The sequence below is a fragment of the Protopterus annectens genome, chromosome 3.part0 (genome assembly GCF_019279795.1).
Source record: "Protopterus annectens isolate FY-2018-M chromosome 3.part0, PAN1.0, whole genome shotgun sequence".
Taxonomy (NCBI): domain Eukaryota; kingdom Metazoa; phylum Chordata; order Ceratodontiformes; family Protopteridae; genus Protopterus; species Protopterus annectens.
Window position 1 is genome coordinate 101,720,097 of NC_056731.1, and position 18,591 is coordinate 101,738,687.

General features: G+C 45.6%; 1 protein-coding gene across 3 annotated transcripts in view; it reads right to left on the reverse strand.

The window, feature by feature from the left end:
- The window catches only part of RAPGEF5 (Rap guanine nucleotide exchange factor 5), a 1,983,710-nt gene that overhangs the window by 969,316 nt on the left and 995,803 nt on the right, over nucleotides 1–18,591 (reverse strand). The window lies entirely within an intron of this gene.

The following is an 18,591-nucleotide window of genomic DNA, read 5'->3' on the forward strand; positions in this document are numbered from 1 at the left end:
GGGGGGGGGGCAAAAAGCACAGGAAATGTGGACAATATGGAGGGATTATTTCAAATGTATGTACAGAAACAGTAAATGAAAATGTGCTGAATATATCATCCCACCCCCTCTCTTCCTTGGAGGTGGATATTCTTAATAAAAGATTGTCATTCATACCTGGCTCTTTTGTGACTGCGGAAAACTTTGCTAAAGATGTGAGTGCATTTTGTCGAAACCTTAACTTGAAATTATTTTTTTCAGGACCAAGAATCTAAGGGTGTAAATGAAGAATTTACTTGTCATAAACCTACCTTTACTCCCCCAGTGAACCATAATGTATTTATATTTCAAAATTCGATTCTTAAGGACCTGCACTTTTGTTCTAGGGAAAGCCAGGTTAGGACTAGTAACATTTCTAAGACTGAGATGACAGCAATTTCTAGACTAGCAAATAATCATGAACTAGTCATTCTAAGGGCAGACAAAGGAGGGACGGTGGTTATCCAAGACTGGATACAATGCGACAAACAAGGAAGCTAATAAACAACTTGCAGATGGTAGATACTATTTACATCTAACATATAATCCTACCCCACATTTCAAAAAACAGATTGATGAACTCTTATTCCTAGCAGTGGAAGAGGGCATTATCACAGATACTACCAGGAAACACCTGATGATATCAGACCCTAATAATCAATATATATATTTTCTGCCGAAAATTCACAAAAATCTTCGTAACCCTCTAGGTAGACCTATAGTATCTGGGAAGGGCTCATTAACAGAACCTTTGTCCCAATATCTTACTAAATATCTTAAACCACTTCTTAAATGGGTAAGGGCCCGTCTTAGGGATACCACAGAATTTCTTCAGGTCATCTCTGAAATGCAATTGGAGGCAGGTTGGTTACTCTGCACCTTAGACGTTAAAGCCCTATATACCAACATTCCACACTGGGCTGGTAATGAAGCATTAGAATATTGGTTATATAGATCAGAGTTATACTAATCTGTCTTCAATACACTTCTTAACTGTCTTACCGAGCATGTACTCACTAAAAATGTCTTCTATCATGACAAATGCTATTTACAGATTCAAGGTACAACAATGGGGGCATCTTTTGCCCCATATATGCTGACCTATTTATGGCATATATAGAGGAGCAAATTATATATGATAGCTCCCACAATTTGTACATGGATGAAACAGACATTTAGGAAAAGATATCTGGATGATTGCTGGATGGTATGGAGTTCGGATAAGGAACATCTTTTTGAATTTGAATTCAAAACCAGGAACTGCTGTAGTCAAAGTAGCAAACCAAACGAAGTTGAAAATAAATTTAATGTAAAGCGCTTCTCATTTACACAATGTGCAAACGAAAAGCGCTTTACATTAAATTTATTTTCAACTTCGTTTGGTTTGCTACTTTGACTACAGCAGTTCCTGGTTTTGAATTCATTGTTGGTGTTCGTTCGTTTTTTCTGGTTAACATCTTTTTGAATTTGTTAGTTATCTGAATGAAAATAAATGGGGGACTGAGTTTACGGTAAACCAAAATAAGGAACGGATAACTTTTTTGGATGTAATGGTCATCAAAGCTCCTGACAACACCTTGATTTCTGACGTTTATCGCAAATTCCCAGTATATAACTCCCTTTTCTCCATGCCACCAGCTATCATCCTCCACATATCTGCAAAAATATACCAAAGTCACAATACATGAGGATTAAACGTATATGCTCAGATAATGACACACACAAGCATTTCAGAGATGACCTTACCCTTAGGTTTAAAGAAAGGGGTTACACAAAGGCTATGTTCATAAAGCTAAAAATAGGGTGGAAAATATATATAGAGAAAATCTTCTTCAATATAAAATCCAAGATGATAGACAATAATGTACCTTACGGTTTGTTACGACCTATGGAAGGAATACTGGGGCACTAATAGACAGTGTCCAGTGCAACTGGAACATCTTGCTTGCGGAAAGTAAACTTTCTGGATTAATACGGAATAGATGCCGATTTTCCATTAGAAAAGGAACAAATCTGGCTTCTTACTTTAATCATTACAAGCAAGGGTCTTACAAGAAAAAAGAAAGCCTACAGGGTACACTTGAAGAACACATTGCCACTGGCTGTTTCCGTTGTGGTCATTGTACATATTGTCCCAGAATAATGAAAATGAAAAGTTTCAGCAGTAAGAATACAAGCCGGGTATATGACATTTCCTTTTTTGCTAACTGCAACTCAGACTGGGTTATATATCCTGCTGTTTTGTAAATACACTGCCTTCTATATAGGTCAGACTTCAAGACCAGTCAAATATAGAATATCAGAACACCTTAGTGATATTAAACTTCAAAGAAATACCAATACCCTATATAAACACACTATGCTACATAAAATGCTTCATTTAATTTCATCATTATTGATCGTATTCTAGGTATTAAATTCAATAAATCAGGCTGGCATGCATTATTAAACATAAAAGAAAGGAAATGGATAATTAAATTAGGAGGTTTGTTTGCACCTGGACTAAATGAGCATCTCTAATTAGTCACATAATGGCAGGCTTTAGAGTATATAAGGGATGAGCCTATTGTATTTCATTACACTGATGAAGGCTATTTGTTATACTAGCCGAAACCGGTCTGTTTAACTTGTTCTTGCATAACATGTATGTATAAGTGTATACATAAATAGTAATAAATAATAGGTTGCTGCCACTGTCTGCTGGTCAAATTTTTATTTTGTACTAAGAATTTTTGAGACCTTGCAGCTGCCATACCTGCAGAGAAATATTTGCGACATTTCTGGGATGCAGTCAGGTACCGGGCGAGGTCTGATGCCTTCCCCCTGCCTGGCAGGAGCTCTCCAGGCCCACAGCTAACCACCAGATGCTCCCTTGGAGACTTCCGTCATGGGGGGGCTCTGCCTGACCCAGCACACTCGGGCAGGAGTTTCGGCTAGTATAACAAATAGCCTTCATCAGTGTAATGAAATACAATACGCTCATCCCTTACATACTCTAAAGCCTGCCATTATGTGACTAATTAGAGATGCCCATTTAGTCCAGGTGCAAACAAACCTCCTAATTTAATTATACATTTCCTTTCTTTTGTGCTGCGGGTGCAGAAGGGCCTGAGGATTACGTACTCAAGCTTAAGGGTCACCCCGGTGGGGTGACTGGGCAGCGAGGCCTCTCACATTGCACCCCTTGCTCTGCACTCTCCAATGCCTCCAAAAAGATAGCCGGAACCCTCGCTGGCATGGAAGGGGCCAAGGATTGCATACTCGGGCTTAAGGGTCATCCCGGAAGGGGCGACCCAGCGGTGAGTGTGTGTTTCTTGAGAGACGGCAGAGGCCCATCTGGGGAAACCAGATCCAGGATCCTGTCCTCCCGGCGCCTGGGGAGAGGAGATATGGCCACCGTAGCATCTCGCACCCAGGACCGGCTGGGGGAGTCGGCCGACAGTGCGGGAATGCCGAGGGCCACCATTGGAAGCCAGATCTGCGATGCCGTCCTCCCAGCGAACAGAGGTGTGGAGATACGGCCACCATGGCATCTTGCAACCGGGACCATCCGCAGGCACTGGGTCAGCCTCCGGTCCTTCACCCGGCACTGCAGGGATGCCGCCCTGTGAACGGCACCACTCAGGAGGCAAGGAGGCACGTGCCAGAAGGCTTGAAGTGAAGCACGTTCATTGGTGCCGCCGAGGAGAGAGAGAGAGACAGAGGTGCGAGACGAAATGGGCTGAGATGCCAGGACCCGGGACCATATCCTGTGCGAGTCTGAAAGCCCTAGGTGGAGGGCAAAAGGGAGAGCTGGCGTCACGGAAGTCTAGAGTGTCTGGCTGAGGCCTTGTGGCCCAGGAGAGTTCCACGAGGCTGGAAAAGATCGGATGGAAGCTCCCCTGAGAGACTCTGAGGGCAGGGTTGGACTCATTACAAATTGGCGGCCTCCAAGAGTTATGTAACCCGGGAAAAAAGCTCTCCCACCTGGGTAGAAGTGGAAGCCATGAGGGGGTCCCTCCCAATAGAAGTCCTTAATGGAGAGAGAGGTGGAAAATGGCTGAGCTAGGAGAGCTGCCGCCTGGGAGAGGGGGTCTGGACTGTGGCCCCCTCCGGGATGGAAGTTTGGAGGGGGAAAGAGAGGTGGAAAGTGGCTGGCAAGGAGTGCTCCTGCCGGGGTGGGAGGGTCCGGATCATGCCCACCCCAGTGGGGCGGAAGTCTTCAAGGGAGCATCTGGCAGAAGACTGCGGGTCCAGGAGTGCTCCTGCCTGGGTGAGCGGGTTAAGGCGGAGCCCCCCACAATGGAATTCCTCAAGAGAAGGGCTGGCATAAGGCCACGCAGTCTTGAGTGCTCCTGCCCGAGTGTGCTGGGTCAGGCGGAGCCCCCCATGACGGAAGTCTCCAAGGGAGCATCTGGTGGTTGGCTGTGGGCCTGGAGAGCTCCTGCCAGGCAGGGGGAAGGCATAAGACCTCGCCCAGTACCTGACTGCATCCCAGAAATGTCACAAAGTCCCCAGAATAGCTCTGGACCGGAAAGACAGGGGGCTCGGAAGTCTCAATGAGAGCAGGCCTACTCCTTGACAGCCAAGGCGAGTTCCGTGAGGGCGGCTGGGATTGGAGGGAGGTCCCCCTGAGAGGCTCCGAGGGCATGAGGACATGGCATGGCTTGGCAGGAAAAACAGCCCTCCTGCCAGAGTAAAAGTGGAAGCCCGGAGGGGGTCCCTCCCCATGGAAGTCTGAAAGGTAGAGAGGGGCAGAAATCTGCAGGACAGGGAGAGCTCCCACCTGGGTGAGGGGGAGGCCGGACAACATCCCCCTCCGGGATGGACGTCCGGAAGGGGGAGAGATGCAGAAAGCGGCCAGGGAGGGAGGGAGAGCTCCTGCCCAGGTGAGAGGGTCTGGATCGTTCCCCCTCCAGGTGAAAGTCCTTAAGGGAGCCACTGGTGGAAGGCTGCGGGGCCAGGAGAGCTCCTGCCAGGTGAGAGGAGGCAGGCGGTGCCCCCGCGACAAAAGTCCTCAAGGGAGCGACCGGTGGGAGTCTGCGGGACCCAGAGAGCTCCTGCCAGGCACAGGGGGAAGGTGTCTGACCTTGCCCCGTACCTGATGGCATCCCTGAAATATCACAAACTCACCAGAATCCCTCTGGACGGGAAAGCAGGGGGGACGGAGAAGCCCCATGGGAGCGTACCTGCCCCGTTGAGGCAGAGGGGAGTTCAGCGGGGCTGGTCTGGATCAGAGGGAAGCCCTCTGAGAGGACCGCAAGGGCACAGGGACAGGACACAACTTGGCAGCCTTCAGGAGATCTGGGGGAAGATGGGGACCGTGGTGCTCTGGACCGGAAAGGAGGACGACGTGGAAGTCCCGATGAGAGTGGGCCTGCCCCTCGGCGGCCAAAGGGAGTTCTGCAGGTCCGGCTGGGATTGGAGGGAGGTCCCCTGAGAGGCTCAGAGTGCACGGGGACACGGCACAGTTTAGCAGCCTCCAGGCATTAAGGAAAAGGGTGTCTTGTCAGAGTCCGGGTCCCAGCTCCGGGTGACGTCCCATCACTCATACCGTATTTCCCCGAAAATAAGACCAAATCTTATCCTCTTTCCCCCACCAAAATACGCATTACAGCTTATTTTCAGGGGATGCCTTATTTACCCACTACATTTATTCATATATTCATGTACAAAAATTGACATTTATTCATGTACACAAATCGACATTTATTCATGTACAAAAATCAACATTCATTCATGTACACAAATTGACATTTATTTGGTACTTTTCTGTTATTGGACAACAGTTCTAAGCAATGCGTTAACAGTTGTGTGAGAATTCTACATAAACAGTCCAACAAACATTTCAACTTCAGAATATCTACACCTTGGCTTTCAAGTGCAATATTTCTCTCAGTACATGTGTATTAGAGGAGGGGAATAAAACTGAAAGCAGAAGCAATCCATTCTGCTTTCCCGATAATGAAAAAGTTATTCAAATACAGTCATGTCATCTTCTTCTGGAACACTGTCACAAGTCTTCAACCCCTGAATTCTGGCCTGAATTTCTTGCGACTCCATTTCCTGTATAACCATTGGCCCCAATCTGTCATGCCTAGCAATAGAGCTCTCCTTAAATGAGCACTGCTTGTCCAAGTAGCCTGCTCATAGTGCATTGGCAACACAGTTGGGCTGTTTTTCCACATCTCTCAAGTTTCTGGTTTAAAAGCCTGCATTTGCGCTTGTTTTCCACCTTTCCTGCAACTAGTTTAGTTCAGATACAGCTTTGCTGCATCCAGCACTGCTTGCAAGCTTCTGCCCCCCCCCCCCAAGCCTTTCTGTGTTGGAGGGAAGCCTTCCAGCTTATCAATGGGAGTGGTAAGCACTAGGTAGCCTATCACCCCAAGAGTGGTTTCTGGCCCAGAAATTGTAGGTTATTGGCCGTTTAGGCAGTTTTTCCATCTCTTTCAACTTTCTGGTTTAAAAGCCCATGCTTGCTCTTGTTTCCCACCTTTCCTGTAACTAGTCTAGTCCAGATATAGATTTGCTGCATCCAGGACTGCTTATAAGCTTCTGAGCCCCCAAGCCATTCTGTGTTGGAGGAAAGCACTCTAGCTTATCAGTGGGAGTGGTAAGCACTAGGTAGCCTATCTACCACAAAATCCAGGTACAGATTCTTAGTTTTAGCACTTGAATTTGCTTATTCATGCTCAGCACTTGTTCAGAACTTGTTAGCACTAAATAAGCTACAAATTACTAGAACACTCAACCTTCCTGCCAACCTAGAGGAAAATAGTTTTTGCACTTACTTTCCTCACTTGCTTAGAGAAAAACAGCTCTTATACTCACTTTCCTCATTTGTCTAGAGGAAAGTAGTTTTTTATTCAGGCATGTCCAAGGGTCAGCTCCCAGTGTTCTCTCCTGTTTATCTGATGAATTTGGGCATCTTGAGGCAATGTAGCAATTGCCTCATGTACACAGATAACCTCTCTTCCTACCACCCAACACCACAACCTGCGAGAGATGCACTTATCGAGCCAAACTGGAGGTAAAGCTCTCTCCAACCAAGACAGCACTTGACAGTCAAGAAGAGAAGGTAAACACTTGCACCACACCACACTCATCACATAGTCCCACTAAACCTACACCACCAAAATCCACATATAGAAACACAAACATTTGCAGAGGCTCTCAATAGTAATCTGCTCAAGCAACAGAGACCTACAAAGGAGAAACGCAAGCAACCTCTATCCCCCCACCACAACCCAAATGACACACAGCCCACAGACTCAGTGTGCCAATAAACCACAGCCGATAAAGCAAAGCAACGTACCAAACACACTAGTCATAGGTGACTCTCTAGTCAGGCACAGTGATGTCCCACTCACCAGGTTAAACAAGGAGAAGGTTACTGTCAGCTGCCTGTTGGGTGCCAGGATCCCCACATAATCCACGCACTCAGGTCACTCCATAACAAGTACAAATATGACTCTGTCATTGTCCATGTTGGTGTGAATGACCTGAGACATACTTCCCTGGACTACATGAAGAGAGACATGGAAGACATCTCCGATCTTATAGCCCAGGCAGGTTTGTCCCTAGCCCTGAGTAGCATCCTGCCATCGCCCAGAATGATACCGCATTACAAGGATAAAATGATTGACTTCAACAATTGGCTAAGCTTCTGGTGTCATTCTGAGAGGATCCAGTATCTCTCTGCCTAGGACGACATGGTCGACAGACCACAATGCTTTTCCAGAGATGGCCTGCACCTGTCGCCCCTGGGATTCCAGATACTGGTTAAGGCTCTTGCCGCCCCTACAGTGCCTTTTTTAGGCAAGGTTAAAATGACAAATTCACCACCGTAACAGGCAAGCAAAAACTGAGGGTAATGCTACTCAATGCTAGAAGTCTAAATCTCAAAATGCACTCACTCAAGGCACTCCTTAAAATGGAGAACATCGATATCTGTGCAGTGACTGAGACCTGGTTCAATGCTCTAGAGAGCACCCCTGCATTACCAGGCTATAACTCATACCACACTTTTCGACCATCTAACCTGGACAAGAGCACCAAAGGCACAGCTGTGTCCATATTCATTAAGGATATCCACACCTCCAGGATAGTTGTGCAGCATAATGCATCCAAGGTTATCCATGTGCAACTAACTCTGGGCAAAACTGCAATCCAAATTGTAGCTTGCTACAGATCCCCCACCATGCCCCATGATTCACACTCCTCTTTTCTTGATGTACTGGAAAATATTAAGGTTAAACCAAACACGATAATAATGGGCGATTTCAACTACCCCACCATTAACAGGGAAAACTACTCATGTACCGACTCCTTCACTCAACACTTTCTGGAATTCATAAATTCCAATGCCCTGGATCAACTTATCCACACCCCCACCAGTGGCAACAATATCCTAGACCTAGTCATTACCAACATGAGTGACCGGTGTTCCACACCTGAAATCAACTCCTCGTTGGTCAGATCCGACCATAAGCTAATCACCCTAGATATCCACATCCCACCCCCCACCCACCATTTAGGAAACCACACTAAAAAAATTCTCCAAAGCCAACTTCATGCTTCTTAAGACAGAAGTGGCGAACTTCATGACACCCATGCAGATGGACAATACAGTTCCGGCTGCTGAATCCTAAAAAAAACTATAAGCACTTACACGAGTGATGGATCGTGCTATCCCAAACAGAACCAAGACGCTATCCTCCAAAAAAAGGAAGCCAATCTGGTGGTCCCCTGCCATTAACAAACTCTACAACAGAAGGAAGAAACTGTTGCAAAAGAGAGTAAAATTCCATGAGTAGAGGAGCTGCCTGGTCAGCCTCAGTAAGAAGTTGAGATCCCTTATCAGATCCTTCAAAGCTAGCTATGAAAACAAAATTGCCACTGATTCTAAGGTCAATCACAAAGCATTCTATAGCTATGTCAAGAATCTCATTGGCAACACCCACATCTGCTCTGAGAGCACAATGGCATGAAAATTACAGAACCAACCGATATTGCCAACATCCTGGCAAATAGGTTCAGTGCTAACTTTACCTGCCCCCTCACCCCCTAAAGGGCCCATATCTATACAGGAAGAATGCAGAGTCCCTGTAATTACATCTATGCAGGTAAAAGCTGCACTCTCTAAAACCAAAAACACTGCATCCATGGGACCGGACAACATCCCAGGCTGTGTTTTACAAGAACTTCAGAACAAACTGGCTCCCAACCTAAGCACCATGTTCAATCACTGTCTGATGTCAGACTTTGTGCCCAATGAATGCTGCACAGCAACAGTTATCCCACTTCAAAAAGGGGGAGCCAACACTGACCCTGGGAACTATTGGCCTATTAGCCTGATGAGCCTGGTCTGCATGGCCATGGAACGTATCATCATGGAACTCATAAACAAAGACATAGGTAACCTTCAAACTCTGGACCCCACCCAGTTCGGGTTTGTGAAAGGCAGATCATGCCTTCTGAACCTGATCGACTTCTTTGAGGCAGTCACCAAAGCCACAGATGAGGGTAAGGTGGTTCAAACAGCCTATCTTGACCTCGCCAAGGCTTTCGACACTATCCCCCATTCTGGAATTATAGCTAAACTCACTAAACTAGGTATAAATCCCTACGTCACAAGATGGGTTGCCAACTGGCTCACTGACAGAACCCACACTGTATAAGTTGCAGACTCCAAATCTGACTTCAAACCAGTGACAAGTGAAGTAACACAGGGCTCAGTCCTGGGTCCTCTCCTGTTTGGTATCTACTTCCCTGAAGTACAGGCTAACACATAAGGCCTCTGGCTAATGAAGTTCGCAGATGACTGCAAACTAGGAACCATAGTTGAGTCCCCAAATGATGTGGAAATCCTACAGAAGGGCCTCACTGAGACAGATGCATGGCCTCAAACTCAATGCCAAAAAGTGCACTGTCATTCCCTTTGGTAAAAACTCCGTACCCAAGAACTACCACATAAATGGCAGTCTACTTGATGCCGAATGTGTAATGAGAGACCTTGGGACCCAGGTGGACAGTAGTCTCTTCCTTTGATAATCACATCGCCACTGTAGTCAGGAAACCTTTCTCTGTGGCACACCTTATCACAAAAGGGTTCTCATCCAGGAAAAAAGAGGTCATTGTTCCCCTCTACTCGGCACTCAGACTGATTATAGAGTACAACACCCCTTTTGGAATGTACCTCACAAGACATCTGCAGCAGCTAAAAAAGGCCACAGAAATACCTCACAAAGAGGATTACTGGCCTCAAACAGATGCCCTATACTGACAGTCTCAAAAAAACTCCAGCTTTACTCTGTAGCATATCGCCTACTCAGAGGAGACCTCTGCCTAATATATAAAGTTATGTCAAACCCAGAGCTGTTGGACATGCTACACCTTAAGAAATCCCAATCCCTCCAAGCTACATGCTCTAGGGACCTAAACCTTGTCACCACAATAAACAGGACATGCTGGAGGTGCAGATTCCTGTCCCAGAGACTTCCTATACTCTGGAACAAGCTACCCATCTATGTCAAGCTAAGTTCCTCATTAACACTCTTCAAAAAAAATCTTGATGAGTGGATGGGAAATAGGAAATACACCCTGGGGGATCACTTCTGTGGCTCTGCTCGACAGGGGCACAGGAAATTAACTTTCTTGGGTGACGTAAGCCAGGGAACCTTGTTGGCTAGGCTTACTTAGGCCCTTGGGCCAATAGCCTAGTACTTACCTATGAACTTATGAACAACTGTCAGTGATTTTATCTCATGAATTTTTCACCCAAGTCACAACCTCTTGCAGGCTAGACTTCACAAAGTTTTCATGCTGATTTCTCTCCATTCTATTTTCAATGTAGTCACCGAGTTCCATGCACAAATGGCCCTTGAATGGCTTGTTTATTGCAGTATCAAGTGTCTGGAGATAGGCAGTCATTCCTGTGGGAATCATTATTTGATCTATTCTTCTCCGTGCAAGGAATTTCTTCATGTCTTTAGCATGATGAGTGCTGGCTGAATCCCAGACTAGCAGACCTCTTTCGCCACCTCGCAAAACAAGTGGCAGCATTACACTGACCCACTTCCTTATAACTTGCTTGTGTGCACCAGACTTTTTTGGTTTCCAGAATGTAAATGTCTGAAACATGTTCAATCTTATTTTTCTTGCCCTTACTAATGATTAGAGGTGGGGTTTTCTTTCCAACTAGACAAATTGCCAAAATACACGTAACACATGCACTCTCGTAACCAGTGAAGGGAATGTAGAATGACGAGGCACCCCTCTGATCAATTGCTGTTTGAGATCCTTGGCCCATAAACACTGCGGTTTCATCCATAGCAATCATGTTGCAGAGTTAGTATTTAGAAAAGTCGATGCCATCAACAATGAACTTGGACTCAAGTGCATGTTTAAAAACTTCAGTATCTTCCAGCTTGAACAGTGTTATTGATCTTCTTAGTTCATATCGCTGAAGGAAGCCATCCAGCCAATGTTGTGATGCTTTGAATTCTTCTGGGGATATTTCTAACTGTGGTGCCATTACACGGGGAAATCCCTGAATATCAGTCCTGCGCACAGCTATAACCTTTGCCCTCCTGTTAGCAATCCATTCACAGATGATGTCTTCCAGCTCAGGAAATAATGGTTGCCGACCTGAGCCACACTTGCACTTATTAGCATTTCACTCGGCGGCCTGTTGACTGAGGTTATCGCTCTAACTTCTTTTCTTTGCAGAAAGCCATCAGATTCTTTTCCCGGGAGTCCTTCACGATTCCTTTCTTGTACTCGATGGAATAGCTCTTTCTTTTTGCACTCATCTTGTCTGGGGGGGAGGGGTAATTGAAGACTTACAAGACAATACAGTTGTGTACACTTACCATAAATGTAGATGTTTAAGTGTATTCACTGTTGCAGTCATCACACTTGGGTTATCTGCCTGCAGGTAGCCCTCAGTCAGCCCGAATACCAGAGATTTTGTATTTGTGTTAGTTGCTGTCGCTTCAGGACTGATGTCAGGTCATCAGGGGTATAAAAGCAGGCAGCAGATGCCATTACATCAGTTTCTCTTGGCCCAAATATCAGGAGCCCCCCCCCCAAATAGGGAGCTAAGTTATGGTGGAAAAAACACCACCAGTAAAAAGTAAATACCAATAGCCCTGTAAGGGGTGAGTTACAGAGATAGAGAAGGAGAGAGGGAGAGAGAGAGAGACAAGGAGGGGTGAGGGTGGAAAACCAGGACTGCAATAATGAATACACTTGAACATCTACATTTATGCTAAGTGTACACAACTGTACTAAGTTCTTCGTGTTTCACCATTGCAGTCATCACACTTGGGTTGATTCCTAAAGCTGAAGAGTGGGTGGAGGCAGTCAAGAAGAGTTGGGGCTGGCTAGTATGCCATGCAGGACTGCTGTTGCAAAACCCACCCTGGATATGGAAAAGATAGGTAGATTGTAATGCTTGGGGAAGGTGTTAACAGAACTCCAGGTAGCAGCTTCCAAAATGTCCCTGGTAGGGACTCCTTTGAGGAATGCTGTAGAGGTTGAAGTTGCCCTAGTGGAATGTGTTCTGACCCCCAGAGGGGCTGGTTTCCTAAGGTGTTTGTAACAGAAATGGACACATTGTGCTATCCCTTTGGAGATGGTTTGTTTTGATATGGCTTTGCCCTCTGCCCCTGGTGCAAAGCTGACTAGTAACTGGTCAGATTTCCTGAAGGGCTTGGTCCTATCAAGGTAGAATCTGAGCTGTCTGTGCATGTCTAAAGAGTGCAGGATCCGAGCTGTCTGTGCATGTCTAAAGAGTGCAGGATCCTTTCCCCTTTATTTAGAGGATTAGGGAAGAAGGTTGGCAAATGGATAGATTGGTTGAGAGCCACACTGGATACCACAGGCATAAAAGTAGAGTTAGTCCTCAGGGAGACCCTGTCAGCATGAAAAATAATGAAGGGTTCCACAGCCATAAGTGCTTGTAGCTCAGACACTTTTCTAGCTGAAGTGATGGCGAGAAGCAAGGCTGTTTTCTAGGAGAGGAATTTTAACTGCTGACGCTGCTGGCTCAAAAGGGGGTAGAGTGAGCTTTTTCAGTACAAAGTTAAGGTCTCAAATAGGGGTGGGGGCTCTCCTTGGTGGCCTTAAGTTGTTGATCCCTCTCAAGATCTGTTTGATGAGAGGATGAGAGAAGAGAGATGGCTCAGTGTTGTAATGAGCCGAGATGGCAGAGGCATGGATCTTAATGGAAGAGAAGGATAGGCCTCTGTGGAGTAGATCTGCTAGGTAATCCAGGAATAGAGGTACGGAGGGTAGTGCTGTGTCCGCTCCTTTAGAGTGAATCCAGGAACAATACATTTTCCACTTATCAGCATAGGATTTCCTTGTACTGGATCTTCTGGCTTCAAGAATGTTGTCCAGCACCTGCTTGCTTAGGCTGGCCACTGGGGGAGAATTCAAGGAATAAGCCAGGCTGAAAGGTTCAGGGTTTGCAGTTGCAGATGCTAGATCTGTCCCTCCTGCTGAGTGAGGAGGGTTGGGATCTGTGGTAGATGCCATGGTAGCATCGGTGACAGACTGCGCAGTAGTGGGTACAAGTGCTGGTGTGGCCAGTCTGGGGCAATCAGGATTGCCCCCATCTTATCTTGAGTAATACTCTTGTAAGAAGAGGCAGAGGGGGGAAATGCATAGATTGCAAGGTTTACCCAGTGGAAGGATAGGGCATCCACTTTTCAGGCACTGCTGTGAGGTGTCCTGGTGCAGAATTTGCTGAGCTGGTGATTGTAGGGGTAGGCAAAAAGGTCCACCTCCGGGGTCCCCCATTTCTGGGTTAGAAGGCTGAAAGTGTTGGTGTCTAATTGCCACTTGTGTGGGTCTAGGAGATTTCTGCTCAAGTTTGCCAGAGAGTTTTGTTTGTCTGGCAGGAATTGAGCTTGCAGATAAATATGCATGGCCAAGGCTATATTCTTCACGGTCATGGCTAGCCTGCAGAGTGGGTAAGATTGGGTACTCCCCCCTGCTTGTTGATGTACCACATCACTGTGGTGTTGTCTGTTTTTATTAGCAGGGGTCCTGGTGAGAGTAGGGATCTGAAAGCTGTCAGAGTGCTGAACAGCTAGCATCTCTTTTTGGATGATGTGCAGATGAATTTGACTTGGGGTCTAGTGGCCCTGAATGCACTTGTCGTCCAGATGTGCCCCCCAGGCATAGTCTGATGCATCTGTGGTTAGGGTCTGGGCAGCGTGGGGTTGTGTAAAGGGAAGTCCCTTGTTGTGGTTGCATGCTGCTGCCCACCAAAGAAACTCTGTCCTTAGACAAGGTATGATAGGTATGATGGTTTCCAGGTCCTGAGAATGCTGGCACCAAAGACGTTTTAAGTACCACTGAAGTTTCCTCATATGCAGTCTGTCATATGGAATTAGTAGAATGCAAGAGGCCATGAACCCTAGAGCCTGCAGGATTTTACTTGTGGATAGCTAGGTTCTGGTGGTCATTTGAGTGAAGTAGCCTGTTAGATAGGCTTGTTTTTCTGGAGTAAGGAATGCTATCTGGGATGCTGAGTCCAAGCTTGCTCCCAGGAATGCAATCTTTTGACTGGGGACTAGTTTTGATTTCTTTTCATTGATAGTGTACCCCAGGGAGGTTAGAAGGTTCTTTACAAATGTCAGATGATGCAACCGTTTTCCTGACTGTCTGCCTGAATCAGGCAATCGTTCAAGTAAGGGTATATTTGAATCTTTCTCTGTCTGCAATAGGCAATGGCTGGTGCCAGGCATTTTGTGAAGACTCTGGGAGCACTGGGAGCAGTGGATAAGCCAAAGGGAAGTGCAGAGAAGTGATAATGCATAGATGCTCTCCTGAATGTAGATATTTCCTGCATGAGTTCCTGCTATGGATGTGCAGATAGGCTTCTTTTAGGTCTAGGGTGGCTAACCAGGCATCTTTGGACAGCGTAGGAAAAAGCTGCTAAAGGGTGAGCATTTTAAATTTTGGTACCAGCAGGAAGGTGTTTAGAATGCAAAGATCTAGGATTGAGCGCCAAGTGCCCTGTTTTCTGGGTACCAGGAAAAGTCTGGAATAAACCCCTTGACCTATCTGTTCTGCAGGAACAGGTTGAAATGCCCTTATGGAGAGCAGGGACTGAACTTGGTTTTGTGCCTCTGCCCACTGGTTTGGAGGAAGGTTTGGGAACCCTTTTGGGGTTGGCAGTGAGTGGAAGTAAAATCTGTACCCCTGCGATACGATTTTGAGGACCCATCGGTCTTTGGTGATGGAGGTCTAGTTTTTTGCATGGTGGGCAAGTTTTCCTCTTAGAGGCACGAGCAATTGGGCAGAGGTGAGGAGTGGAGTTGAGAAGTCATTGTGAATTCTTTCCATGTTTTAGAAGTGGAGGTACTTCATTGCTCTGATCTCTGCATACCCTGAGACTGTTATCTGGGTGGAGGGGGGGGGGGTCTGTTCCCCCTGGGTCTAGTTTGAGATGGCCTTGAGGGGGCTGGAAAGGACCAATGTTTCGAGGGGCAATGCCTACTGAATCTTGGAGGCTGCACTTGCAAAAAATCTTTGACTGTCTGCATAGACTTAGCTTTTTCTTCCATCTTTTTTAGAACCTCTTCTGCTCTGGTGCCAAACAGATTGTCCTTGTTCAAAGGAGCATCCAGTACTTTTGATTTGACATGGTCTGGCAAGGTCTGCTCCTTAAGCCAAGCATGCCTTCTAAGTACAGAACCTATGACTGTTGTCCTGCAAGATGCTTCTAGGGCGTCAATCCCACATTGCAAGGTATGCTTGCTGACTTGGTTTTCAGAATGCATAAGCTCCTGTAATTCTTTATTTTCTGCACAGTCAAGAAAAGTAGATAATTTTTGCTTAAGTTCCATAATATGTTGCTAGTATTCCAGCATGTGAAACTGGCAATTCAATGCCCTAATGGCGAGAGTTGCAGAGGTGTATACTTTTTTACTCCATCTGTCTAAAGCTCGTGAATCCCTGTCTGAAGGGGTGGGATTCTTAGCTGTAGTTGCTTTTATGCCTTTAGGCCCTTGGGAGATGACCTCTGGGTCAGCAGTAGGATTTTTGAAAAGAAATTTGTGAGAGTCAGGGACTCTAGTACCAGTCTGGTTTCCTTGGAGCAGGGGGTAAAGTATCAGGAGTTAGACTGGATTCCATAAAGACATCATCCACAACATCCAGAACAGGAGGGATAGCTAAGGGTTTATGCTGTGGAAAATCTAAAAATTCCGAGTCTCTTTTTGGACTGAGGATAATCCTGGCATTCCCAGTGTATATGCTCTCTTAAAGTATGTAGGGTTTTACCAAAAGAAAAATCCTCTGGAGGGGAAGCAGAGGGAATGGATTCCTCTGCATCTGAATCCTAATAAGCAGATAAAGGCATGTCTTCATATTCAGAAACCTCAGAGTCGGACTCTTGGTGAGTTAAAGCTGCTGGGGACAGGTCTCTTTTTCTCTTAGCAAGGGAAGGCTGGCTTCCCCTAATCAGCACGATCAGGTCTTCTGCCATTTTAAGCATTTGAGACTGCGGCAAGGAAGCAGGTGCTTGAGTTTGGGTCATCATTTTTTTAAGCGTAGCTCGTGCTCTTGGCCTTAGAAACTCAGTAGTTTTAGACAGAATTGAAGGTGCAAAAGAAGTCGTCAGTTTGTGTCGAGTATCGGTAATGTGAAGAACTTCCCAGGAAGCCGGTGCCTGCACAGCAGCTCCGGACCCATCTAAGGTAGAGACATCTGCAGGTTCCATTGTCAAAGAAGAGTCTCACAGCATACTGGACTCTGAATGGGTCTCGGTAGCGGCCTGCGAATCCATCGAAGTGGGCATCAGGGTCTGTGAAAGCACCTGAGTACCGTAGAACTGGCGACTAGCTTAACGGAAGTGTCTGCAGTTTTGTACCTGTGCGGTCTGTCTCAATCTTTATCCTTACGTTTTTTCGGAAGACTGATAGAAAGATGGCTTACCGAAGCCATTTTGGAATATGGAGATCGACAACGAAAGTATCTAGCGACAATAAGGGCCCAACGATGAATAGTTCGGGCGTTGAACAAAGCACAAAACCGACAGCGAGGTACGTCGTGGTCTAGACCTAAACAGGTGATGCAGTAAGAATGGAAATCTCGGTGTGGTATTTGCTTTCCACAGGCGAGGCAATTGTTAACTTTTTCTGATATTGGTAAGAGCAAGAAAAAAGGATCCCCAATGGAGTACTTAGCTTTAGAAGACTTCAGGATGATTTAATTCGGAAACTAAAACTCAGGTAGCGCCGACCGGCACTCATGCGAACTGCTTCTGCTTCGAGCTCCTCAACAAAAGACTGATGTAACGGCATCGGCTGCCTGTTTTTATACCCCTGACGACCTGACGTCAGACCTGAAGCGACAGCAACTGACACAGAAATACTAAGCCTCTGGTATTCGGGCCGACTGAGGGCTACCTGCAGGTAGATATCCCAAGTGTGATGACTGCAACAGTGAAACACGAAGAACATCGGAGTGGCAACACAAAATGGTGATGGTTAAGAAGACACAACCACAGACATTCCTTATCAAGTGTGCGTGCTTTATGTGTGCTTTCTGTACTTTGACCAATCAAAGTACACCTGCCAGTGTTTATGGGCCAAGGATCTCAACCGTCAAGTGTGAGTGATGATTAGGGTTACAGTAAGAATCGTGGAGGACTCCCAGGGAAAGAATCTTATGACTTTCTGCAAAGGGAGGAAGTTGGGTGTCCAAATTGTCCGAAAATGGCCAGCAGAGTGCGATAACCTCAGTCAAGCAGGTGTTAATAATATTATTTTATAATTCAACACGTCCGTCTTGTGCTGTTGATGATCTTAACTGGGTCTTATTTTTGGGGTAGGGCTTATGTATGTGTGTGTGTGTGTGTGTGTGTGTGTGTGTGTGTGTGTGTATATATATATATATATATATATATATATATATATATATATATATATATATATATATATATATATATATATATATATATATATATATATATATATATATATATATATCTTGCATTTCAATACATAGCAGATCATTACCTGTCTTCAAGTTTACATACCTCACAATCATAGGCAAGCTATGTACTTACTCTAATCCCTCATTTTTTTTGGTTTCTTACTACAGACAGATCCACTTCCTCCCCCAATTCTACCACTCAAGAAAAAAAGAAGGACTTGAATGTACTTTACTGATGCAAGCTGATTATCTTACTACAGACAGATCGCTGCCCCGAGCTCTCCCATCCAAGACAAAGAAAAAAAAAACTTTACTATTGTAAGCCAATTGCTAAAGATCAAGAAAAGAAGAAGAAAAAAAGGACATTTCAGTGGCAATCAGCTTATTAGAGATACTCCACCATTAGCTATTCCATTGAAGAATAAGAAAAAAAACCCAGATTTCTATTTTTTTAAACTGTAAAGTTTAACATACAAGAAGCCAGACCAGAAATGCTACCATAGAAAGAATGCAGGAAATATTCTTCCTGATATGCCCCTAATACGTTCTACTTGGGGAAAATGTCCTCTTTGCCCCATCCTCACTTTTACCACATTAATCTACAGTGGAAAGTAGCACTGGCAGGCAGACCTTAAAAAA